We start from the raw sequence: 27,785 nt of genomic DNA on the forward strand, positions 1-27,785 counted from the left end.
TATTTTGGGGGAAGGTTTTATTTGCACATAGAACTCTCTGTGATCATCTCTCCAGATCTGAAATGAACTGTTCCGATGTTTCCCAGAGAGCTTCCCCATCTGACATTCCATGATTCTGTGCTGACTGTGTCCTCTTGTCTGCAGGAGACAGAGGGAAGGAGCCCATCCCTGGGGCGGTCCCAGGGATGATGAGCACCGCACTGAGGGCTTGTGCGAAGTGAGGATTCGGGCCGCTTCAGAGCCCCAGGAATGTATCCTCGTGACGCACCCTCCTGTTGTTTCTGGATCACCCTAAGTCAGAAAGCCCGTGTCCTGGTAAGATGTGAGGCTGAGTGGAAACGGGATTCTGTGCGCAGAGAGTAGCTTGCCCTCTGCTGCGTCTGCCCTCAGGGATCCCCGAGATAGCACAGAGCGCTGGGAACACCTTCTTGGACTGAGTCAGGCCAGTTGGGGCTAGCGATGTGGCGGCAGCATGCCATTGCCATCCTGACGGTCACCCAGGAGATCACTGCCAGCTCAGCAGGGCCCACTGGAGCTCCGTTTGCCCGGCCGGCCTTGGAGCTGAGATGGCCATCTCAGAGCAACAGAAGACAGGAACATATCAGCACACTGCAGCCATCTTCAGTTACCTGTCTGTAACCTGACCAGAGCGGGGTTGTCTGACAACCCCGAAGGTGCCCGTCAGACGCGGAGTCTCGCAGACAGATGACAGCGGCTTGAGAAACATTTGTTTTTGATGTTGGAGTTATGGGCTCTCCTGAACATACCATTTATTCCTGACCCTTCTCACTGGTCCCTGTGTCCTCATTCACTACCTCACGTGCAAGGCAACTTGATTTTGTCAGAGATGGATGTGGGGGGACAGGATGACAATAGGAGGTGAGTGTGTCAAGTCTGGAGGAGGCAGAGGGCAGGGCAGAGCAGCCACCAGACTGTCAGAAGACGGCCACCGGCACCACCGAGCCCTGCCCAGAGGGGAAGCAACGTAGCCTTTAATTTGTCCTGGGAAGTTGAAAGTTGAAAATAATAACTTTGCAGAGATAGCTTATTACAAAGTTCTTCCATCTCGTTTAACCCCGTGAGGTAGAAATTATTATTCCCGTTTTACAGATGAGCAAATTGAGGGTCAGGGGTAAGTAACCTTATCCTAAATCATCCAGCCCAGCCAGTGCTGCAGGGAAATTAATATCGGGAGACTGTGTTAGTCAGGATTCTCCAGAGAAACAGAACCACTAGGGTGTGTGTAGAGGAGGGGGGGAGAGAGAGATTTATCTTAAGGAATTGGAATTGGTGATTGTGGGAATTGGTGCATCTGAAGTCTGCAGGGTGGGCCAGCAGGCTGCAGACCTAGGAAGAGTTGATGCTGCAGCTCTAGTCTGAAGGCCATCTGGAGGCAGCATTCGTTCTTCCTCAAGTCACTTCAGTCTTTTTTCTCTTAAGCTCTTCAACTGATTGGATGAGGCCCACCATATTATGGAGGGTCATCTGCTTTGTTCAAAGTTGGCTGGCTTAAACGTTAATCTCATCTAAAAAATACATTCAAGTGACGTCTGGATGGGTGTTTGACCATGGCCCAGCCAAGCGGATACATAAAATTAACTACCAAAGAGACCCTAATGGGACTAAAACAAACCATTGAGAAACACAGAAGTCCAGATACCAATAGTTCTGAGGTTGCCACTCAAAGTAAAGAGCCTGGTTAGGGATGAAGGAGAGTGGTCATGCTCCGTGTGGCTCCCTGCGGGGCAGGGAACCTGAAACAGGTGAGTCCCAACCGTTAGTATTCTCCATGGCTGGAAAAGCAGACTTGTCTGCTGGGGGAGTTACAGAGTTTGCTGTGGTCCTGGAGGAAGAGGCAAGACGGGGCCCAGGAAGCATCTGCACTAGGAGGTGGTTGTCCCTGTTGGTTCCGTCTTCATTTTTGCTGTAATCTCAGGCTGATTCCTCAGTTTGCTGTTTCCAGTGGGAAACTCTCATGCCCGACATCTCCCTCCCCTGATCCTCAGTCGCCTGCTGTGTGTTCCATCCCCGTGGAGCTCGGGCCAGCTCCGCCATACCCATTTACGCAATGGTCCTTCAGACTAGCTGGTGGCCTGCTGGTGTCAGGTGTCCTACTACCTTTCCATAGCCATAGAGCACTGTGTCTGTGGAATTGCCTTCAAGGAGCAGGACTCATGGGGGCATCTCAGTCGGCGTGATGGGTCCTGAGGGGACACATGGACTAGATGACCTTCCACTGCTTGTAGACAATGGGGGTTTCCGCAGCGATTACACGAATGGACTGGTCAAGTCCCTGCCGGTGCTTGGGGGCCCTCCTCCCACCGCCCTCGCTGAGCTCTCCCTCACTTGAGCTATTACCCCCGTCCCCAGAACGCTGTCATTATTGATGACGTGCACAGATTCTCCTCTGGCTTGTAATGACCTTAAGGGGGTGACAAAATCGTAGTCCCCTGTACCTCTCTTCCAGTGTCTGACACACCACAGGTCCTCAGGGAAATGTTGAGGCAAGAAATAATTAGGAACCCCCCTGGGGGGAAATGCTGTCATCGTGGCCGTCTCGGAGCCTGGGTGCAGGAGCAAGCACAGAAGCAGGGGAACACACAGCCCGAATTCAGGATTGGTGACCCGCTGGTGAAAGAGACGTGGACTGAGACTCCTCGGCCCCTGTGTGTTAGGAATGTTCTTCACAGTACAAGACTCAAGCAAGGACATTTAGAAAGTTCATTTACAGCAGTGGTGCTGTTCCTTTTGAAAAAGCCATGATGGTGTGTAATCCCGTATGAGAAACTGCAACGTCCTTTGAACAGTTCTGTGCCACATTCCTTTGCACTGATGCAGTGTGTGACCCACAACACCGTCCTCTCCCCCTCTTTCAATGCACTTGCGTCTTGCTGCTCTGCCTTTTCCTTTCGCTTCTGCAGTTGGCTAGCCGGGGGGCCCCTATCAGTGGGACACGTGCGAGGGGGGCCGGCGGGAGGGAGAGGGGGAAGGAAGTGCACCATCCTGATGACAGGTGAGTGTTGAAACTTTAACTTATTTTGGAGATAGAAGAGTGTTGTCTTATTTACTCGTTGGTTGGTTTATTCACTCATTCATTTGTTCGGCAGATATAGCATCTACCACGGCCCAGGCACCAGGATATAAATATTCCAAGTAAATGAGGCCTCCTGAAATGGTATTTTAAAATTAGCTCAAGGCTCACTGGCGAGTGGCAATGGGCCTGTATAGGAAGTTAGAAGGTTACAGGGGCATGGACGGTGACGGTATTTCCCGACGGGCGAGGGGGTCGGGAATCAGCTGCAGAGACAGTGGGGAAAGATGACGGGAGTGGAGCCGTATTAAAACAGAGCCGGAGCAGCCATTTCACAGGCATTGCCTTGTACGTCCTGTTTTCTTCATCTTCCAAACTGGACCAAACGGCCGACATTCCAAGGAGTCGGCAAGAACGAGAATATTCTGTTTGTAAGGCCTGTTGGAACTGGACTTTGCTGATGACCAAATCTCAACCAACCAATGAAGGACAAGTCTCGCCTGACCTCATCGAGCACCGATAAACTCTTCCTGAATACAACTCACCTCGTCCTTCCTTTTTCCCGTAAAACCCTGAGCCCCTCTTATGTAATTGGGACACTATTTGGGTTTCTACCTGAATCTGTGCTCCCCACATTACAATTCTTTGATCCCAAATAAACACTCAGCCTCTTAAATGGGTTCCTGTTTTTATAGCTTGGCAACAGGGAGCAAGAGAGAAGGCATCTAACTGAGGCCCATGTCCTAGAGGCAAGCCTTTCTGAAGAAGCACTGGGAACAGAATGCAGAGAGGGGAACCTGCTCAAAGGATTGCCAAGGGCAGGTCACAGTCTCTGAATTCAGCTGGTCAGCCTGAGGTCAGGACCCCATTCTGCCAGCTTCAACATGAAACAGCTTGAACACTGTGTGACATTTAGCTTGCCTCATTCCAGGATAAACTCTGAAACTCTGCTTTTAGATATTGTGTTAGTTCCTAGGACGGCCATGGTGAAGTGCTATAAACTGGGTGGCTTCAAACAACAGACATTTATTCTCTCACAGTTCTGTAGCTAGAAGTCTGAAATCAAGGTGTGAGCAGGGCCCTGCTCCCTCTGCAGGCTCTAGGGGACGATCCTTCCTGCCTTTTCCAGCTTCTGTGGTGGCCGTCAATCGTTGGTGTTCTGGGCCTACACATGCATCACTCCAATCTCTGCTCTTTCCTCACATGGACTTCTCTCCCTGTGTGTGTGTGTGTGTGTGTGTGTCTTCCCCTCTTCTTATAGGATATTGATCATACTGGATGAGAACCCCACCCTACTCCAGCATGACCTCACTTTAACTTAACCGATTACATCTGCAGTGACGCTAGTTCCAAATAAGGTCACCTTCTGAGCTTCTGGGAAGGACACGAATTTGCGGGGACCCTATTCAGCCAGTATCTATGTGTATGGTTTCACTGAAGGTTACGAGGATGCTAGTGAATTAGGTTCTGCTTTCTAAAGGTCTGGCCAAGAGAAAGATGTGCTGATAAAGGCTGTGTGTGTGTGTGTGTGTGTGTGTGTGTGTGTGTGAGAAACTCAGGTCACGGTCCCAGAAGAGACGCACCCCCGACCCCTGAGGCCGCGGGAGTGACCGGGCAGATACACACAGGGTGCCTCCTGCTGAGCTCTTCTCTTCTTGAGGAACTCACCTCTTGGACGGATGGAACAAAAATAGGTTGTGTTTCCATAAAAACACCTGTAAACATAGCTCTTAGACTGTAAGTTTCCAACATTCAGAAGCCTGACCACAATTTTCTTTTTTTATTCAGAAGATTGGCTTGGTCCAGGGAGAAGAAGGAGGAGAAGTGGTGGAAAAGAGCAGGCCTCACGCCTTTGTTGCCTTGAGCGCTCTTAGACAACAGAGTATGTCTCAAGAATCCCTCTGACCTTGAGTGAGGGGTTGTGATCACTGGCACCTTCCCGGCTACCTTCACAGGCGTCTCACTGCCCAGGATACACAGATAGAGGCTGGAAGACAGTGCCCCTGCTGTCCCTCCTCGTTCTCATGGCATTGTGCCCAGGTGAGCTGTTCTTCTGTTGCCAGATGGCGCGTACCTTGAAGTGACGCTGGACTATACTGTCACATTCTCATGTGGGCCTGGGATGCTTCAATGCTGTTTATTTTATTGTCTTTGCTCCCTCAATATAGTCATTCGTCTAGAATAGAAGTGATTATTCAGAGACTCAAAGATTATTTTGCAGCCGACCAGAAAGGCCGTCTGTGAACCCATCTTATGCTCTACATTTGGGCTTAACTTGGGTTGGGCCTGGTCTTTCCAGAAATGAACTGCATGACCTTTTGTTTCCCTCCTATTATTATAACTAATCTTTGTGACCTGAATTCTGGCACCAGCTAGATGGGGTCTGTAGGAAATGGGCATTGTATTTTCCTTGTAACTCAGAGATCCCTCCTTCTGACCTACAGATTAGAGGTTAATGGAGATTTCTGTGTTTACATTCTAATCTCCATGTATAATGCATTCTAAATCTTTATTTCTTTTAGCTGGGCAGTGCTTAATTACTTTTCCAGAGCTAAAGCCTGACGGGTTCAGATGAATTGCAGTGCAAGAATGTCCCTGATAAGCCCACGATAGCAGAAAACAAAGACGATTTATGGGGGGGTGGTATTATGGAGGCAACCCACACAAAGGCATCTTGGATTCCAGCCTTGTCAGAACTGATTGTTTTCATCTCTCTCAAGTGTTTTATGAATCATTTCACACTGATTTTAGTTTCAACTTTGTATGTGCCACATATCAGAAAAATAGGATTTTTAAAAATAAATTGTTTAGATGCAAATGGATTTTTCTCAAAAAATTAAGGAATTAGTAGAATAAAAAACAGTGCAGATGTGCACTGTTTAGGTATTTGGAGTAAAAGTTCTTTCTACTGTTATTTTCATTTTTGCCAGCTCTGAGCATTGAGCTTCCCTGCCTGCTGGAGGGCAGGGAAGCAGAGTGGTTAGGATATAGGCTCTGGAGTCAGTCCAACCCTGGCTCAAGTCCCAGATCAAATATCGACCAGCTGGTGACCATGGTCCAGTAGTTAACGCCCTCAGTCTCTGTTACCTTATCTATAGAAGGCCAGACTAAAGCTGTGGGGTCCTTGTGAAGCCCAGATGACATAGTGCAGATAAAGCCCTGAGCACAGTGCCTGGCACCAGGAGGCGCTCATGCCATTCTGGGCACGTGGTGGTAGTGGTGCTGGTCATTATAGTGATGGTGATGATGCAGATAGTGGTGATGATGGGGATGGTGATGTGATAGTGAGGATGATGATGACAGTAATGATGGTAACGATGATGGTGATGATGATGGTGGTGGAGCTAATGGTGATGATGGGGATGGTGAAGTGATGGTGGTGGTGATGATGGGGTTGGTGAAGTGATGGTGACGATGATAATGGGGATGGTGACATGATGGTGATGATGATGATGATGATGATAGTGATGATGGTGATGACATATTTAGCATGTGTACAAGACTTTGAATTAGATCAATGACTGCCATTTTGATTTCTAATGTTTATCAGTATAAATTTTATCCTTCCAACAAGTATATTTTTATAGCTCCCATTGTATATAGCATACATCTTGAATATAATATTTGTTGTTTGTTTGGTGCTCCCACTGTAATTCTATTTTCCTTAGGCCCCCTGTTTTTTCTCAATCCTACCTTTCTGCAATCTCTAACCCTGAGCTTAGGCCATTGTTTTGGGTATTCATACATATTGAGGGACCCCATGTAGGAGGTAGAAAAGGAGAGCTCCTTTTGGGGGAGACTGCATGGCCTGTGTTTGGCTCATCACTTTCTGAAGCTGACCTTCTTCTGTCAAATGGTAAGAGTTTTGACCCCATCGGTATCTGCGGACCCTTGTTTGATTGGGTCCTTCTTACTGTCGGTGGGTTGAGGCTCTTTGAGGGCGATCCATATTAACACAGTGTACAAACTGGTCCATCATGAAAGTCACATTGGTTTTGCACTATGGCAGTGGGCAGGTGGATGCTTATCTCCTTCCTGAGTCCACTGGGCAGCCCCAGGCCGCACGCAGCCCTGTTCCCTCCTCACCTCAGCCCCTCTCTGTGCCCGTGTCCCCTGGCCCCCCACCCCTGCCATCTGCTCTCCAGCACGTCTTTTGCTGTAGGCTTGAGCGCAGCTCTGCTGTCCAGAGGCAGTGTAGCTTCTGGGAACATGGTGCTTCGACTGACTACATCTTGGGGGAAAACATTTTTCTTTTCTTTTTTAAGAAAAGTGATTCATCAATAATATTGAAGGGAATGTGAAGAGGAGAAAATCAAGATTAACTAGTCTGTTTTCATTCTCTCCATTTTCACCTGATTCTAGCCCACAGGCCCTCCATTGTCTCCCGGGGTCGAGGACAGACAGGACCGCAGTGTTTTGCTGTTCCCCCACCGAGAGGTCTCCCTGCCACTCGGTCGGGCTGGGCTGGCCTCATGGTTTTGCTTGACAGCAGAACGTCAAGCAAAACTGCGTCATGCGTGTCTTGGAGCTGAGACCATTGTGTTGTGAAGAAGCCTGAGAGGGGAGGAATAGCCTTCGCAGCTGCCCCGCAGACCCCGCAGAACGCAGGCCAGGAGAGCCGGTGAGGCCAGCAGAAGGACGGCCCAACCACAGGGCTGCGGAAATAACCAGTTGTTGACACGGTCTGTTAGGGAGCATACTGTAACATTTCCTTCTTCATATTTCTGTGTGCACTTATCACTTTCGTCTCCCTCCTTCTTTAGATAGAAACACCAGGAATACAGGAAGAATTTTTCTAGCCTTAAAAACCTTAAATGTGTGCATCGTGGTATAGGCTCCTTGGTTTTGCTTATGTGTTAGTGCTCCACATTGTCCCAGGGAAGATTTAAAGCTGCTTACAAAAATACACAGCCTCTAGTAAGGTAAAAATAAATGATTTGGGGAAAGAATACACAAGGATAGAGAAACGACGACCCTGGGGGCTGGGTCACAGGGAAACACAGTGAGTGGCTGATGACAGCTTTCCTCTGATAATAAACCTACCTCGTCCTGGTTCTTCTGGGAATTCACACACCAGATGAAATACTCTTACATCCCAAAGACCTGCCGCTGTTGTAGGTCTTGTTCCTTTTGGCTTGTGAGTTAGGGTTAGGGTTACATGTCTTTTGTTGGAAAGAAAATAACTTGAGGGCAGAAATCGTGGTTTATTCTCATCCAGAGAGCCTGACAAAACACTTGTATATTGGTTATGATCAATAGTTTTTATTAGAATAAATGGAATTAAAATCAACTTCTAAACAGTTGACTGATTCTTGCTTCTGCTTTTCTCATGGAACTTTCCAAACTCCGCAAACACGTGTTCCTATGTGAAGGTGAGATGCAATTCAGATCCCAGCCTGCTTTCCAGTTTCTATCTCATCATCTCAGGTCCAGGGTCCTTCTATTATGTTCAAAGACATTGTTCCAGAACATCTCATGCACGGTCATGGGCCTGCGTCTGCTGCCCTTATTTTTCTGGCAGACTGATGACGCACAACAGTAATACTGTGTCCCACCAATTTTAGGACATACGTTGTTCTCCTGTTCTGCCATCTCCAGAATTGAGGTGTGTCTCATAGTTGATGGAGTGGCATTGTTTAATTGCCAGTATTTTTTCTGTTTTCTTTCTTAATGGCACCCAAAACAGTGGTGTGTCATATAAATGATAGCTGATGGAGATTCAGGAAATGCTGTCATACCTCACACTTGCTGACTGCTTATTATAGGCCAGGCATTGTTCTAGGCGTTCCAGCTGATTGAATCCTCAGAGCAAACCTACATCGGAGCCTCTATTTTTATCCTTACTTTACAGATGACCATGTCTCAGTCCAGGAGAGGATAAGGAATTTCTTACCTTTGCTGGGTCACCAAGCTGGGACACGTCAGAGCGGATTTGAACCTAGGCTGCTGTCTTCAGATCCTAGGCCATAAATAGGTATTTTGATCAAAATCGCTTCACCCCGGGGTTTTTCCTGGGAATTGGTTGTGCCCATGGCCTCACTCACCTCACTGAACTGTTGCACAAGCTCAATGGTGCAGCAAGAAACGAAACGCAATTGTAACCTGGATATACTGAGATGTTTTGTAAGTGTTATGTAGCTAGATTATGTACTTGGGGCACAGCAAAACTTTATGAAATCAGAATTTGATGTTAGGCCATTATGATGTGGCTTGGGCTTTTTCTCAGGTAAGAAAGAAGACCCCAAGGTAATGACTGGAATGTGACCTTCTGCACTATCCTACCAACTCTAAGCTGGGACCGTCTGACTTCTAGCTGAAACACTCGGATTTTTGGGTGCTGTTGATGCAAATTAACCAACAACCATTCTATAGATAAGAGAAGATGACCTTGACTCGAGCCAGGGTGAGGACAATAATCTGGGAAGGCAGTCTCCACAAAGGAAGAAAGCCTTCTGGAGAAGCATGGTTTTCAGTAAAGTTTTATAGCTTTTTAGAACAAAAAACATACATTACCCCCGGGATGCATAGTCATCAAAGTTTCAAAGAGGTATTCAGTTGCAAATTAGCAGGTTAACATGACTCTGATGTCAGGAAAGGGAACTTGTCTTCCTTAGTACTGATATGGGGCCTTACCACACTGGTGGGCATTAGAGGGGAAGTATGCATTCTTATCTTAAGAGAGTGCATTCTTCAATGGTTAAAGCATCTGTACAACATATGTTTAATAGGCCATAAGTCAGGCTCCTTTAGTTCAAGTGCAATCAGTTTTGAACCAAAATAGCTGCCCCATATACCTCAATGTGTGAAAATCTCTTGTCAGTGCACAAACTGGAAGGACTGAGGGAGGTCCGGAAAGCCACATGCACTCATAACTTCACCTCTCCTTGACATCAACACCTTTCTGTGCTCGATTCTCCGTCTGTAAAATGGGAGTGATAATTGCATCGACTTCAAGGTCGCTGTAAGGATTCAATGGGTGAATATACTCAAAGTCCTTGAAACAGTGCCTGGCACAGAGTGAAGTCTTTGTTGTTAATTACTATTGTCCAGGTTGCAATTGTGATTCTTGCCACTGAAGCCCGGTACCTGAGGGTTACTGTACATATTCATGAAGAACATGATTACCTTTCAACCTTGTTGCCAACACAGACACAGATGAAAAGAAGTTAATCTTGTCAATTAGCTGTTTTCTTGTTTAACCTGAGGGGTGACTCAAGCGTGACAATGATTTGTGATCTTGCTTTACAGAAGGAAAAAAATGCTTTCAAGGAAGTTAGATCACCAGATAACCAGCCCCAGTTGATGCCCAGAAGTCAGATTGCCTGAGGGCTTATCTGGAGTGAAAGAAACACAGATTACCCCTTTGTTTCTCCAAAACTACTCCTGCCAAACCTCTTAGCTCTGTAAAAACCCCTGCTTTCTTCTTTTGTTAAGGTGGATTTGGGAGAACCTATCCTCCCTCCTTCTCGGTTTGGCCAATTCAAATAAATCTTTCTCCATCTCCAAGCACTGATGTCTCAGTGATTGGCTTAATGCACATCGGCACAGGAATTTGAGATTAAGAGGTTTGGTATCACCACTTCTCAAACCTGGACCAACATTTGTGCTGAGTCAATCTCTGCTTCTCTGAAATCCTCAAATTCCTTTTTGGCTATCAGGTCAACTCTCTCTCCCACTCCCACATCCCTCCTTCCCCACTCTGCCAATGACTCATCTGTGTCATGGAGGATCATTCAGCATTTTCCTGGTCTCATTGGATTCTGGGGACTAAGATAAATCTATGACACAATTTGATGTAAATTTTAGATCCTGGATTCCAGCCAGACATCAAGATCTTCAATTCCCAAATGATGGTTTATTCTAAAAGGGAAGAGAAGGCTGTTTTTTGTTGTTTCACTAGGCATATAAGAAATGAAAGCAGCAAAGCAAGACCTGAATACGGCTATTGCAAATAAAAGTAACGACAGCTATTCACACACTGTCATTTATCCATACATCACATCTGTGAGTAAGAAACCCTGTGGAAGGACCTCCAAGATGGCCCCAGTGGTCCTGTCTTCTAGAATCCAAACCCTGTGTGGTCTCCGCCACACTGAATTCGGGCTGGTCGACATGATCAACAGAGTGTAGTGGGGTGAATTTGTACCTTGAAGGTAGGTTATAAAGAACACTGAGCCCCCATCTTAATCTCTTGGATCAGGGACTTGGGGAAAGCAGCTGCCAAGCATGAGGACACTCAAGCAGTGTTGCGGAGAGGCCCACATGGAGAGGAGCTGAGGCCTCCTGCCAACAGCCAGCACTGCTTGCTGTTATGAGAGTGAGTGTGAGACAATAGAAAATACATATTGGTCTCTGCCCCCCGGGTTCCTGGCAAGGAGCTCCTGAAATCCTTCTAACTTCCTAAGTGATAAGAGCACTAGGAGCTTCTTTTGTTCTGTTTGGTCTCTGACTCTGGTTCCTGACAAAGAACTCCTAAATCCCTTGGAATTTCCTGGGTGAGAGGAGTGTCTTTTATTCTAATGAGGTGACTCTGAGTGGGCTCCTGGATGGGGACTAGTCACCAGAAAGACAAGCCATGATTAGAAGCTTGGAATTTTCAGCCCCACCCCCATTCTTTTGAGAAGAGAGAACTGAAAATGGAGTTAATGATGGATCATGCCTAAGTGATGAAGCGTCCATAAAAATCCCAAGGATGTGGGTTTCAAGAGCTTCTGGGTTAGTGTACACATGGAGGTGCAGAGAGAATGGCATGCCCAGAGAGGACATGGAAGCTCTGCATCCCTTCCCTCATATGTTGCCCTACACATCTTTTCTCTCTGGTTGCTCATCTGTATCCTTTATCATATCCTTTTATAATAAACTGGTAAATGTAAGTAAATGTTTCTCTGAGTTCTGTGAGCTCCTCCAGCAAATTAATTGAACCCAAGGTGGAGGTTGTGGGAACCTCCAATCCAGAGCCAGTCAGTCAGAAGCACAGGTGACAACCTGGACTTGAGACTGGCGTCTGAAGGGGGGCAGGGGGTAGTCTTGCAGGACTGAGCCCTTAACCTATGCGATCTGATCCCATCTCCAGGTAGTGTTGAGTTCAATTGAGTTGAATTGTAGGACACCCAGCTGATGTCTGGAGAAATGCTTGCTGTTGGCGGTGCGGGATCCCCTCCCCACCACGCACATTGGAATTGGCTCCAGAACCCTCTTGATGAGCCACCTTGGAAGTGGCGCTTCCAGTCCCAGGCACCCTGGCAGATGACTACAGCCCCACACCCTCACGAGAGACTCCAGGCCAGGACACCTCATCAAGATGCTCTCGAATTCCTGACCCACAGAAATTGAGAGAGCTAAAACATGTCTATTATTGTTTTAAACCATTCGGTTTGGGGAACATTTGTTACACAACAAAAGATAACTAATACAGCCATGAATGAATTGTGTCCAGTCTTTGCTTTAGTTCATTACTTGAACTAACAGAAAACGTACGACTTAGAACCAGTCAACAGCCCATCTTTGGCACGGTCCTGAAGAACTAAGAAGTTGAAAGAAATCTTTCTTGTAATACAAATGTCTCTATGTTTTCCTCACCCTGTACAAGAGGATGCCTCTTTTTAAGGCATGAAGGGAAAGGAGAGCAATGAGAACACCAGAAAAACAACAAGCACGGGGATCTGTGCTCAGAATAAATAAAGAGGGCTGGGATAATCTTTCAAAGACGGCAAATTCTTAGATGGTGTATTTGCCATCATTTCTTTGTTGAAATTTGGCTTCAGTTACTAAAAAAATATGAACAAAAAACTAAGCAAAGAACACAGGGGCCAAGGAGAGGCTCTGGCTCATGACACGAGAACCTCGGTATTGTTCGAATGGCTGTGGGTTTTGTTATTGCAAAACACAGTGCAGGAACTGGAGCCAGTTCTAACAGGAAGCAAGGAAGGAGGGCCTCTGATCCACCGTAGGGTGGACAAAGGCGTGGGAGTCTGGGGAGGGCAATTGGCACCTGTTCAGGGGCTGCTCCACCCGCCCTTGTGGTGCAGAGGGGCCATTTTCCACCCTCAGGGTGCTGGGTGGGCTGCAGGAGAGAGCATTGATGAAACTCATCCAAAGTCATTAGCTTACGTGTCCAAGTTTGGTGTTCAAGATGTTCCACAGCTGACCCTTCTTCATCATGAGCTCCTTGCTGTTCCTGTCAATGGTCACATCCGCTCCTACCACACTCTGCTGCTCATCCGAACATGGAACCATGGTCTGAGGGGTCCTGGGAGGTGAGAACTGTCAGCTCTTCCCCCTACCCCTCGGCGCCCTGGAGGCGCTCCCCACTGCCCGATTGCGCTCTTGTTAAGCTCCTGCTCTGGGATCCTGCTGGACCCACACTTCTCTCTGAGGCTTGGCATTTCTGGGATGCCACCTTGGGAGGCCAGGTGAGTGTCCTGTTCCCCAGAGCCTCCCTTCCTGCCCCACGGCTTCGGTCCTGGAGGGGGCAAGCAGTGGGGACCCTCTGGGCACCCACTCCGAGAGCCCCTACACAAGCTTTATTCTCCATCTCTTTTGAGGGAGGGATGCAGTGGATGTGGCATCCTCCTTTATTCCCAAGGCTCCACTTCGCATTGCAAACTCCTTGCTCTGACTTTGCTATTTATCTTCAAAGTACAGTTCTCAGAATTCTGAGGAAAACCTTTTCTCTCTCAACAGAGCCTGGATCTTGCAAATTAAAACTTCTTTACTTTTCAGACTATGGCCTCAGCCACACAAGTACAAAAGTCTACTAGTCTCTTGAAGACCTCGAAAGTCAAGAAAATGACTTTTTCTTCCCTGGGACAAAGCCTTAGACACACAAACAGTAAGGACGGAGAGCTATTCATAAAAAAAAAGAAGATACTTCCAGGACGTCAAGGTAATATTTCAAAATGCTTCCCGCTTTCTACATTGTGCGCCCTCTGGCTTCTTTGTCGCCCCATTGCCTACTCTTTCCTACCATGTATGCCCATAAAAGCCAACTCTCTACTGTCCGGTCCTCCCACCCCATCTCCCCACCTGCTGAGGGAGGCTTGACAGCTGAACGAGTAGGATTCTAAATGATGAAAACTGCTCTGTCCTGGGGACTGACCCCCAGACTCACTATGGCTGAGTGGCTGGAGCAGGAGGCCCCTGCTTTGCCCAGCATTGACCTTCAGTTGGTGGACTGCGTGAGGTCAGGGGTGCCGGGGAGGGGTTGGTGGTGAAGTGGTGAAGTGGTGAAGGTGGTGGACAGGGATGTCCTGCTCCCTAAGGCTCAGGGCAGCAGCCATTTGCCAGCTGAGCAATTGCCGTCTTTCCACACTTTGAGGCTTTGCAGAGCGTAGCTGCCAAACCCCAATACCCTGGGTCTCAGGGCAGACCAAGGGTGGGAGGGTTCTTAGCCATGGCCATGGCATGTGGGTGCAGAGGAGGAATCCTGCATGTGTGCCAAGCAGTCAAGCTGGAGAGGTTTGTCCAAACAGAGCCAGAAACCTGGAGCATAGTGAGCCAGAGAGCAGGAGCAGGCTTGGAAGGAGAGGCAGGCAGCTGGGCAGGGGCAGGCAGCCTTTCTGATCCACTCTTCTTGCAAACTTTTGCCTTTATGTGAGCCTGGAAGAGACCCACGAGGCCCCAGGTGGGAGATGTTGGCCACCCTGGCTTCATCCTCTGCCCTCCTCCTCTCCACAGGGTGTGCCCCACGGCCCCCTGCAGGCCCAGGTTGACCCAGGCTGACTACCCCTGACTGGGAGGAGAGGCTGGGCCACCTCTGGCCTGATGAGCAAGACCCTGCCGGATCCTCCGCTGATTTTCTGCTCCAACCTTGGCCTCCAGCTACCAAGAATGGGTCCTCCCAGGGATTCACCTGTTGGGTTGGCTCCTGCCTCTTCCGTGCATCTCAGATTCTCCCAGGCTAGGGCCCTGCTGCACTGTATCCAGTTCTGCTCCTTCCATAGGATGGAGTCCTGCGGAAAGAGCTTTCCTCTCTTCTCCCCAGATTCGGAGGAGATTCTCTGCAGATTCTCTGGAGGATCTCTGAATTGACCTTCTTCTGATTTCCTAGCTTCCCCCCTTACTAGTATTGGGACCCCTGAGGCAGGATGCCGCTCTACAAATTGGCAGGAGCCAGAACTGACTACATCATTACCCCAAACTACAGTAACAAGACGTCCCCAGAGGCAATGCCTAATTGATTTATGATGCTGGCTAGAACCAACCTGCCATGTGTCTCTGGGTTGAAATTTTATTTTGGTTATTTCAAATGATATATTACTATAATTAGTCACAGCACAAATACACTTGTAAAAGCATCTTTCTTTCTTTTAGAATAATATAGTAATTCTGATCAGATGACATGCACCCTCACTGGAGAGTTCATTATGGGCCTGTGACAACCATGCCTACAGCCAACAAGAGCCATTCCAGACACACAGGCTCCCGAAGGTGAATAAAACCATAACCAGCAGACCTCCCAGGAGACCACACCCTATGGGCCCCCTTTTCCCAAAAATAGAATTTCATTTACAAGATACTTTGAACCATATAAAAATGCAAATACAACATATCAAAATTTATGGGATACCACTAAAGCAATGGTTAGAAGGATATTCATGGCTTTAAATGCCTATATTAGAAAAAGAGAAAAAACTTAAATCAATAATCTAAGGTATCACACTCAGCATCTTGAAAAATAAGAACAAACTGAATCCAAGGCAAGCAGAAGAAAGAAAATAATAAATATGGGAGTGAAAGTCGATGAAATAGAAAATAGAAAAACAACAGAAAAAGTGAATGAAATGAAAAGTTATTTGTTTGAGAAGTTCAACAAAACTAGCAAACCTTTAGCTAGAATAACCAAGAATGAAAGAGAGGAGACACAGGTCACCAAAATGAGGAGTGAAAGAGGGGACGTTGCCACTGATCAGTCAGAAATTCGAAGGATTATAAGGCAATTCTATGGCCAACTTTATTCAACAACTTGATGAAGTGGACAAATTCCTAGAAAAACACAGATTATAAAAACTCACTGAAGAAGAAATAGAAAATCTGAAAGGATCTATAACAATTAAAGAAATTAAGTTAGTAATTAAAAATCTCCTTACAAAGAAATGCCAGGCCTAAATGACTTCATTGGTGAATTCTCTCAAACATTTAAAGAAGAAAAATTACCAACACTTCACAAACTCTTCCAGAAAACAGAGGAGAAAGGAACAGTTTCCAACTCATTCTGTAAGGCTAATATCACCCTGACCCCAAGCCAGACAGACATCAAAAGAAAAGAAAAATACACACCAATATCCCTCATAAAGTGACAAAACTTCTCAACAAAATATGAGCAAACCATATCCAACAACATATAAAAAGGATCATACACAACGAACAAGTGGGATTTATGCCAAGAATCAATTACTATAATGTATTGTTTTAATAGAATTAAAAACGAAAATCACATGCTTATCTTAATAGATGTAGAAAAAACATTTGAGAAAATTTAATGCCCATTCATGATTTAAAAAAAAACAACAACAACTCTGGACAAAGTTAGAATGGAAAGGAACTTCCTCAACCTGATAAAGGGGATCTACATAAAATGCACAGTAGATACGACACTTCATGGTGAAGGAGTGATGGCTCCCCCTAAGATTGGGAACAAGGCAAGGGTGCCTGCTCTTCTACTCTGGCCACTTCTTGTTGACATTGTACTGGATGTTCTAGCATTGCAATAAGATGAAAAAAAGAAATAACAGGCATCCAGATTGGAAAAGAAGAAATAAAAGTGTCTGTATTTGAAAATGACATGATCCCATACACAGAAAATCCTAAGGAATGCACACAAAAACTATCGGAACTAGTGAAAAAATATAAGAAGGACCCAGGATATAAGATTAATATACAAAAATTAATTATATTTCCATATACCAGCATTGAACAATCTGAAAATGAAATCAAGAATACAATTACTCTTATAATAGTATCAGAAAGAACAAAATACTTAGGAATAAATTTAACAAAAGAAGTGTAATATTTGTACACTGAAAATTACGAAACATTGCTCAGGGAAATTAAAGAAGATCTAAATAAACAGAAAGACTTTCCATGTTCATGGACTGGAATACTCAACATTGTTAAGATGGCAATTCTCCCAAAATTGATCTGTGGATACAAAGCAAATCTCATAAAAATTTCAGCAGGCTTTTTTGGTAGAAATTTACAAGATGATCCTAAAATTTATATAGAATTGCAAAAGACCTAAAATAACCAAATTAATTCTGGAAAAAAAAAAAAACTCAAAGCTGAAGGACTTTCACTTTCAATGTCAAAACTTACTATAAAGCTATCGTTGTCAAGACAGGGTGGTACTGCCAAAAGATGGAGATATAAACCAGAGGAAAAGAACTGAGAACTGAGAAATAAATAAATCCTTATATTTATGGTCAAACGATTTTTGACAAAAGTGCCAAAGCAATTCGTTGAGGAAAGAAAAGTCTTTTTACAAACGGCACCGAGACAACTGGATATCCACATGGAAAAAGATGGATTTGGACCTTGTACCTTACACCGTACACAGAAACGAACACAAAATGGATCTTAAATGTAAGAGCTAAAACAATAAAGGCTTTAGAAGACAACATGGGGGAAAATCTTCCAGATATTAGGTTAGGCAAAGAGTTCTTAAATATGACACCAAAAGCATGATTCAAAAAAGTAAAAATAGATATACTTTATTTCATCCAAATTCAAACCTTTTGCATTTCAAAAGACACCATTAAGAAAATGAAGAGACAGGTAATAGACCGAGAAAGAATATTTGCAAAACACATATCTGATAAAGGACTTGTTTCCGAATATACAAATAATTCTTATGCTTTAATAAGAGTAATCCAGTTAAAACATGGGCAAAAGATTTGAACAGACACTCGCGAAAGAAGATGTACAAAAAGCCAATAGCATATCAAAAGGTGGTCAGCCTCATTAGTCACTAGGGAAATGCAAATCAAAACCGCAATGAGAGATAATTTCACAAACCACCATAATGTCCATTAAAAAAACAGACAATAACAAATGTTGCTGAAGCTGTGGAAAAATGGAAGCTTTATGCACTGTGGGAATGTTAATGATGCAGTCACCTTGGAAAACAGTTTAGCAGTTTCTTAAAAAGTTAAACATAAATTTACCATATGACCCAGCAATTCCTCTCTCAGGTACCACCCAAGAGAGATGAAAACATCAACATTAGCCATCAAGAGAAATGGATAAACAAAATGTGGTGGAGTCATACAATGAAATATCATTCAGCGATAAAAAGAATGGATTACTGATACATGCTGTGACACGGAGAAAACCCTCAAAACATTATGCCAGATGCAGGAGACCACATATTGCATGGTTCCGTTTATATGAAAGGTCCAGAAAAGGCAAATCCACAGAGTCAGAAACCAGATTCATGGTTGCCTAGAGTGGGGAGTAGACAGGGACTGGGATTACCCGTCAATGGGCGTGAGGGATTCCACTGGGTGATAAAAATGTTCTAAAACTAATTTATGGTGACAGTTGCACAACTTAGTAAACTGACTAAAAAATAACTGAATTACACACTTGAAATAGGTGAATTATACGATGTCTAAAACAGACCTTAATAAAATTATTTTTAATGTCCACACAAAAAGAGTCTAGATACATGCAGTTACACCGTTATGTTTTCCCCACCAAAAAAGTGCAAAACAGGATGTGAGAAAACAATTTCTTCCTTATTTGTGAATATATTATGTGACATATTATTTTTTTTGTGTGTGAGGAAGATCAGCCCTGTGCTAACATCTGCCAATCCTCTTTTTTTTTTTTTTTTTTGCTGAGGAAGACTGGCCCTGGGCTAACATCCGTGCCCATCTTCCTCTACTTTATATGGGATGCCGCCACAGCATGGCTTGCCAAGCAGTGCGTCGGTGCCCGCCCGGGATCCGAACCGGCGAACCCCGGGCCTTGGCAGCAGAGCATGCACACTTAACTGCTTGCGCCACCGGGCTGGCCCCTATGTGACATATTATTAATCATTAAAAATAGAAAAACAGAAAGACTTCCATTCCGGGTAGGCGCCGGGGGACATCGGCGGATGTGGGTGCATCCTGCTGGTCAGCCGCGGCAGGCTACCAGCCCCGTGCCTCGCGGGGGGGCTGTGTTGTGGCTGCCCCGCTGTCCTTGATTTTGCCCACGAGGAAAGACCGCGCCAAAAGCACGGTTCCCACCTTCCCAGCAACCTCCTTAGCTATGAGCTTCGGAATCTGGGGAGGCAACCGTGGTAGGAAGGGAGACATCCGTGGGAGACGCGGCCGCAGGGAAAACAGTGACGGGGTGGGAGACCACGTTTGGGGTCTATCCTGTGACCCAAGTGATTCTGTCACATGACTAATCGAAGACCTGGAATGAGGACGTGAGACTGCATCTCGCTGTGACTGGTGAGGTGCTATGGAGAAGTACAAGGATCATTTGGGGTGGGTTAAAACAAAAGCACTTCCAGTTTCCTGAGGGAGTGGAGCGGGATGAAGACCAGTGATTCAGAGCTTTTTCCTACCAAACTTGGTAACAACCAGATCACACGCCTCCAGCCAGTTGTTTTCCTTTGTTAACCATTAGACCAAAAAAAGTGTTGGGTTTGTCTGCCGGGCTGGGTGTGGAGGCCCTGACCCTGTGCCACTGGGCTCCTCCCCGTGGGAGCTGTCATCCACCCACCCCCCTTTCCCTTCCGGCTCTCCTGCACACTCAGCACTCTTCTGGAAGGAGAGGTTGGGGGGTTGGAGGATGGGGCAGGGCGGGGCGGGGGGGAGGGGCCGGTTCTCCCACCCACCTTTTGCCATGGGGCAGCCAAGGGCCTGTCTCCCCAGGTGGCCGGCTTTGGCAGAGCCTCCCAGGCCAGCGCCCTGATTCCTCCGCATCCTGATGCCTCCCGGCGCTGCCTCCTGCCAGGCCCCAGCCAACCACGGGACACCGGGACGCCCCAGGCTTCCGGCGCCTGCCAGTGGTGACCACAGCCCAGTGCGCTTCACACCCGCACATCGCAGCCAGGGCAGCGAGGCCCGAGAGGTGGTGCCCTGCAGACCTTTCCCAGAGCTGTTCCTGGAGATGTGAACTGTGTCTCTCCCGGAAACCATGCTGGGTAAAGGAGGAAGCCAGCCATCTGCAGCTTGCCCCCGTGCAGCAGCAGCGGGGACAGTCGCAACCAAACAGGGGAGGGACCGACAGGACGCAGGACGTCTGGTCACCTCCTCGGGCAGGAAAATCCCACATGGCTCTCCACACCAAATGAAGCCCCTGCTCGCCGTCAGGCGGGTTTTCATGATGGACTTGGAGTAGCAGTGGGGGCCTGTGTGTGAGTGTGTGTGTGAGTGTGAGTGTGCCAGGGGGTGTGCACGTGTGTGGATGTGTGCGTGTTTCTCCCTCGAAGCATGGTCACCTGTCCAGCTGCATCGGAATCTCTCAGGATGCTTGTCAGAGCGCCGTTTTTTCTGCCCCAACAAGTCCAGGGTGCCAGAAACCCGGGTGTGGGGCCCAGGGGGAGCACTGAGCCCAGCCCAGGAGAATTGAGACTCCTGGTACCTCGGGAAAGCCTGTGTTCCCGGTGGCCGCGTCTGTGTTTGAGTCTGCACTCCTTGCTGCGGCGGCATGACCGTGTGTGTGTCTCTCGTGCCTCTGTTTCCTCATCTGCAGAATGGGGATGGAGGGGCACGTTTTACCCACAAAGTGAGCAGGTGTGGTGGCTGCTTGGGGAAAGGCAGTTTTTCTCTTTTTGACGGCCTGCTCCCTTGTCCTTAATGTCTTTCTACCATCTGTTGGAAGCTTCTTCCGCGGTGGTCACTGGCTCCCTGATCTCATTGAGGCTGGATCTGCGGCTCTTCCCTCTAAGTCCGTCCGAATCCTGGGCCTTATTTGGCTGGAGCTGCTCCATCGTCCTCTGCTGCCCCCGCATCCCGGGGCCCAGAAGTGGGAGCGGCCGAGTCCTGCCCTCCTGGGGGCACACGTGGCCCATCCTCCCAGGGGCATCAGGTGGAGTGGGCGCGCGGACAGGGGAGGCCTGCGTGCTGCCCAGGAACCCCGCCTGACCTCTTGAAGGCTGTGACAGCCGACGGAGGACAGCCTCCTGTTTCTGCCGTGTCACCGATGAGAAAGCTGAGGCTCGGAAGGCTAACTCACCTGCAGTCCCAGACTAATCAGCAGCAAAGAGGGTTTGAGCACGGAACACCTGCCGTCATTGTCATCATCACAGGACCGCGAAGGACAAGGCGCTGTCTCTCCACAGGTAGAGTCCTCAGAACAGGTGAGAGCGGCCAGGGGACGAGAGCCCACGCCTTGCCTCTGGTTTCCTCACTTCCAAGAATTTGTGCCAACAGAAGCCCTCTGTTCTTCTCTCAATAGGCAAAGTGGCCTCAGATGGTGTCAGAAGAGGATTCCTAAAAGTGAGGTGGGAAGAACCAGCTGTTGAGCATCCAGGCAGTGTTCAGCCCAGTGGGCGGCAGGACCCACATGGGCCGAGGCACCCCCACCGTTGTTGGCCGGCTCAGACATCCCTGCAGGGGCAGGCGAGTGGGGGAAACGTCTGGGCCTCTGGCAAACACGGCCTTGATCATGAAGCTGTTTCTGACCTCGAGCAGATGAGATGCTTCTGCCTGGACTCGGCCTCTCTGGCTCAGAGAGCTGCCCGCCTTCCACAGCTCAGCTCCCGCTCGGCAGGAGGTACCCGAGGCCAGGCTGCCTCTTCCACAATAAGTGCTTCTGAATAGAAGCCTCTCACCTCTCTGAGCCGCAGCCCCCTCATCTCTTGGCACAGAAATGATAATATTAGTTATCAATAGGTGATTGCTGGGGACTCCGTGTGCCCCAGGACAGGTGGGCTGCCCTCACGGCCACCCTCCCAGAGCGGGAAAGGAGGCACTCAGCCGTGGTGGCCGCGAGGGTCCCCCAGGGCCAGACTGTGTCCAGTGGATGGCAAAGCAGTTGTGAATGAAGTTGTGAAGGATGGGACAGAAGAGCAGGGCACTAAGGGGGCAGAGGAGAATGTTCCAGAACAGGAACACATGAGTAAAGTCTTCAGGGCAAACAAACAAACAAATGAAGTGCGTGGCCCTTGAGGGGCTGTGGAGGACGTGTAACCGGAGATGAGCTGGTCAATTCCTTACTGTCCACTCTCTACTGGGGGCGAAAGAGGACATAAAGGTGACACCTCAGGGGCTCGGCGCTCTGGGGTCCTGAAGTCCATGTCACACAGCGAGTGTGTATGTCTGTCCACACCACTGTATACTGGTAACAGCCATGGCTAACACAGACATATGCCTGCTGTGCACCAGACTCAGAGCTCATGTAAGTGGGCACTGCTATGATTCCCACATTACAGATGAGGAAACTGAGGCACGGAGCCATTGGGTGGTTTGTGCAAGGCCACAGAACTATGAAGTAGAGACGCCAGGACTTGGCTCCGGCCCTTTGGTTCTGGAATGTGTTCTAGACCACTGCCTCCACACAGATACCCATCAATGCTTTGCCATTGTCTCTGAGAGGGTCATGCACAGACCGTGATGGAAACACTGCTGTGCTCTGTGGTGTTTGGAGCAGCTAGGAGGAGGAAGCGGGCTGAGGTGCCACATTAGGATGGTGTCCTACTCAAGCCTAGCAGAGGACAGTGGACAAAGTGAAGTGGTATTTAAGTGATGATCATGCTGGAGGTGCCATCTGAGCTGGATCTCGACGGACGGGAGCAATGATGGACAAGGGCGATGGTGGACAGGGGCGATGGTGGACAGGGGCGATGATGGACAAGGGCGCTGATGGACAGAGGGATGATGGACAAGGGCGCTGATGGACGGGGGGATGATGGACAAGGGCGATGGTGGACAGGAGGGACGATGGACAAGGGTGAAGATAGACAGGAGGGATGATGGACAGTGGTGCTGATGGACAAGGGCGATGATAGACAGGGGTGATGATGGACAAGGGCACTGATGGATGGGGGGATGATGGACAAGGGCGCTGATGGACAGGGGCGATTATGGACAAGAGGGATGATGGACAGGGTGATGATGGACGGGGCGATAATGGACAGGGGCGATGATGGACGGGGGAATGGTGGACAGGGGGGATGGTGGACAGGGGCGATGATGGACAAGAGGGATGATGGACAGGGGCTCTGATGGACAAGGGTGCTGATGGACAGGGAGGATGATGGACAAGGGCGATGATGGATGGGGCCATGATGGACGGGGCAATGATGGACAGAGGTGATGATGGATGGGGGGATGGTGGACAGGGGCGATGATGGACAGAGGGATGGTGGACGGGGGGATGGTGGACAGGGGTGATGGTGCACAGGGGCGATGGTGGACAGGAGGGATGATGGACAGGGGTGATGATGGACAAGGGTGATGATGGACGGGGGGATGATGGACAGGGGTGATGATGGACAGGGAGGATGATGGACGGGGCAATGGTAGACAGGGGCGATGATGGACAGGGGCGACTCAGTAAATGATGGATGAGAGTGTCCTGGTGGGGAGGGAGCAGGAGGAGAGAGTGGAACGTGTGAGGAATGCTGGGGACAGCGGCGGGGTCCCCGCAGGGCAGCAGAGCTGTGGCCCTGATTCCTGAGTGGACCCCAGGAGAGGGGTTTAGGGAGTTCAGTTGATGGCCACAGAGGACACAGGGCAACCTGAAGCTTCTCACTTCAGGGTTAATCATTCATTAGGATTTTGTGGTGAGGGGTGTGGACGGCCATTATTTATATTCCAGGGGGAGGGGGGTGGCTTTGTTGGGATGTTTTATATTCTGCTCTGTTGAGGAATCATCTTCTCAGAGGAGAATGGATTTTGGGGTGACAGAGTCGAGGCTGAGTTTAGGTGGAGCCCTCGGTGAGGGTGAATCAGGTGACACAGCTCTACAGACGCCGGCTCCAGGGAAGGCTCTCTCGGGTTCCCACACCACCATGGAAGTGAACCCATGCTGTTGGGGGTGCAGCAAATGCTAATAGAAGACCCCGAGTACATGGTGCACCTTTGAGCTTCTTTCCGCAGCTTCTAGCAGGGGCTAGGGGGAAAATGCTTTGAACTCCATGTGTCTGAAGTCCCAGGCTGAAAGAAAAGGAAGCAAACCCATGTGTGTACGTGTCACAATCTGGTTGAAGGACACACCCTGTTCACCTTTTAGTTAAAGAGCTCAGGACCGCTGGTTCCCTCGGGCCAGCGCTCCCCACGGCAACGGTTTCAGCCTCGTCCAAAGGAGGAGGTTGGGTCTGCAGGACCCTGACTGCCTGTCACGTGCCCCACAAGAAGGCTGCGGTGAGCAGGGAATTTCTCCCAGGCTGATGAAATCTCTGCTCAGTTCCTGGCCTGAGATAGGGGAGCCTTATCTCTGGGGCAAGGGCTTCCTTTCTCTGTTGGGGGGGAATCGCCTCTGGGGGGGTGGGGGGCGTCTCAGCAGGACTGTGAAACAAACAAACCTGAAATGCCAGGCTCCCCATGGCTTAGTGGGACCGAGGAGGCCTGATGGGGCCCAGAGCAGCTGGGGCCTCCGTGTCCCCCGCCGTTGCCCTTCCCCAGCAACCCCCTCTGCAAAGCCGGAGCCAGTACTGGCCGGGCCCCAAAGCCTGCTGTGGCCCTGTTTCCTGCTGATGGAGAGGCGGGGCCCCCATCGAAAGACAATGCCGTGTGTTTATGCAGAGGTCTCAAGCCACCCTGGGGCTGCTCGAACTGCTCCACAGAGAGTCCTAAGGTTACAAGAAAAGTCCTAAAAACAAGGAAACCCGGGTCATGAGGGACCACATGCCAGACGCTCACCCACGCCTGCAATTATGGGGGTGATAGAATGCCTTAAAGGCCCCCTGCATACTCAGGGACCTGGTGTTATCTTTCCAGAGCACAGGGCTTCCTGCTTTGTGTTCTGGCCAGGCCTGGCTCCAGCAGCTGTGGCCTGCCTGTTCTAGAGCTTTCTGAAGATGCTCTGCTGGCTCTGGGCTCTGGGGAAGGCAATGGTGTACTGGATCAGCCTCTTACTTCCCCCATTACTGGCCCTGGGTGGGGAAATTACCCAGCAGGCTCCCCGTGATCTGTGCAGTGGAGACCACGGGGGCCCAGACACAGCTCCCCAATCCATGAAGAACAGACTTCCTCAAGAAGAACTATCTCAGGACCTGGGCAGGGGAGGGGAGGGGAGGATCTTGCACACACAGGACCTCGGCAGGGTAGGGGAGGGGAGGAGCCTGCACACACAGGACCTGGGCAGGAGAGGGGATGGGAGGGGAGGGGAGGGCTCTTCACACACAGGACCTGGGCAGGGGAGGGGAGGGCCCTTCACACAGGACCTGGACAGGAGAGGGGAGGGGAGGGGAGGGGAGGGGGTCCTGCACACACAGGACCTGGGCAGGGGAGGGGAGGATCCTGCACACACAGGACCTGGGCAGGGGAGGGGAGGGGAGGAGAGGGCCCTGCACACACAGGACCTGGGCAGGAGTGGGGAGGAAAGGGGAGGATCCTGCATACACAGGACCTGGGCAGCATAGGGGAGGGGAGGGGAGGGCCCTGCATACACAGGACCTGGGCAGCATAGGGGAAGGGAGGGGAGGCCCTGCACACACAGGACCTGGTCAGGGGAGGGGAGGACCCTGCACACACAGGACCTGGGCACTGGAGGGGAGGAGAGGGTCTTGCACACACAGGACCTGGGCAGGGGAGGTCAAGGGAGGAGCCTGCACACACAGGACCTGGGCATGGGAGGAGAGGGGAGGGAAGAGCCCTGCACACACAAGACCTGGGCAAGGGAAGGGAGGGGAGAGCCCTGCACTCACAGGACCTGGGCAAGGAAGGCGAGGGGAGGGGAGGATCCTGCACACACAGGACCTGGGCAGGAGAGACGAGGGGAGGGGAAAGGAGGGCCCTGAACACACAGGACCTGGGCATGGGAGGGGAATGGAGGGTCCTGCACACACAGGACCTGGGCAGGGGAGGTCAGGGGAGGGTCCTGCACACCCAGGACCTGGGCAGGAGAAGGGAGAGGAGGCGAGAGGAGGGTCGTACACACACAGGACCTGGCCAGGAGAGGGGAGGGGAGTGGAGGGGAGGGTCCTGCACACCCAGGACCTGGGCAGGGGAGGGCAGAGGAGAGGAGGGGAGGGCCCTGCACACACAGGACCTGGGCAGGGGAGGGCAGGGGAGGGGAGGGCCCTGCACACACAAGACCTGGGCAGGGCAGGTGAAGGGAGGGCCCTGCACACACAGGACCTGGGCAGGGGAGGGTCCTGCACACAGAGGAGCTGGGCAGGGCAGGGGAGGGAAGAGGAGGAGAGGGATCTCTGCATACCTTGGTCCTGAGGGAGGCAGCCCTGGGCTCTGTGGCTGACTTGACTAGGGATCCAGGCTTAGAAGCAGAAAAATCCACGTTTTTTTCCTTGCAGGATCCCCCTCCTCCCTCCTCTTCTCCAAACCAGGCCCCTAGGGACCCACTGGGTGACAAGGGCAGGCGGGGCAGGCAGTCACCTGCTCACAGGCAGACATCCCCACCCCAGTTCCCACATTGTCATTTCCTGCTGGTGGTCCTGAGGAGGCAGAAGGTGGGACAGCCCAGGAGGCAGGCATCTGGAGCCTGGTGGTCCCTGTTTCTTACGGTCTGACGGGAGAGGGGGAGGCGAGCAGATCGATGAGTGGATTGTCAAGTGTTCTGTGGACAGGACGTGCAAGGGAGCAGTGTAAACGTTAACTGCGCCATGCGCATCTGCCCTGGGTTTCCTGGGCTCTCGTTCAGCAAACACTACCCCAGCCCCCTCTCTGCAGGGCGCTGGGCTGGAGGATGGGTGGCCCCGTCCACGGCCTCATGATGTGGACGGACACGCTGCTGCACACCTGGAGACGTGCTGAGAGAGTCCAGGGGAGGAGGTGGGACGGGGGGCACTGGGGTTGGGTTTGGGGCCCTTCTCCAGAGTGGAAGACCTGGGCCCTGACCTGGGGGCTGACCTCCACATACCCCACCCCCCAGGGCAAGCAAGGAGTGAATACTCTGCCCCGCTCAGCTCCACTTGGACAATGAGGAGGTCCCTGAGGTCACACCCCTAGTGGGGGAAGTTTCCCAGGAGGGGAATCCACAGAGAGGCATGTCCAGAGCGTTTATGTTCAGAGAAATTGAAGTGTCAGTTTAGCCTGACCAAGTACTGAAAGGGAGCTTGCGAAAGAAAGGGAGCATGAACCGCAGGGCGAGGCACGGTGAGCCTCTGCACACCCACATAGACCTTTCCAGGTGCTAGGCACTTCCAGCTTGTCGTGGCTCATGGGATTGACGTGAGGCAAGCTGGAAAAGCCGTGTGCTGGTGTAGACAACTGCAAGACAGTCCGGGATGTGGCTTTGCCGATTTTGGCATCCTGGAAGGAGTCAGGTACTGGGTTCCAGGTGCACTGGCCCCAGACTTTGCACCACCCACCAGCAGCATCCACAGTGCCTCCTGCGAGCCCCGGGCCCCCGAGGTCAGTGCCCCCTGCACAGATCTGTCGAGGTCCTGAGATAGCCTCTCCCTGCCCCGGCAGCCCTGCTGGCAGCAGCGTGAACTGAGCCATCCGTGTGGTCCCTGGTCTTCTATCCAATAGGCCTCTCAAAGTTCACGTTTGAGGCCCAGGGGCAGGCCACCCCAAAATACCCCACAACAATGTATTGATTATTTTGGATTAGAGTTACTTGAGAAGCAAAAAGGGCATTCTCACCCTCCTGTCTCTGTCCCCCTGAAAGCAGGAATAAATCTCCCTGTGGG

This window comes from Diceros bicornis, chromosome 39, assembly GCF_020826845.1.
Source record: "Diceros bicornis minor isolate mBicDic1 chromosome 39, mDicBic1.mat.cur, whole genome shotgun sequence".
In the NCBI taxonomy this organism is placed as follows: Eukaryota; Metazoa; Chordata; class Mammalia; order Perissodactyla; family Rhinocerotidae; genus Diceros; species Diceros bicornis.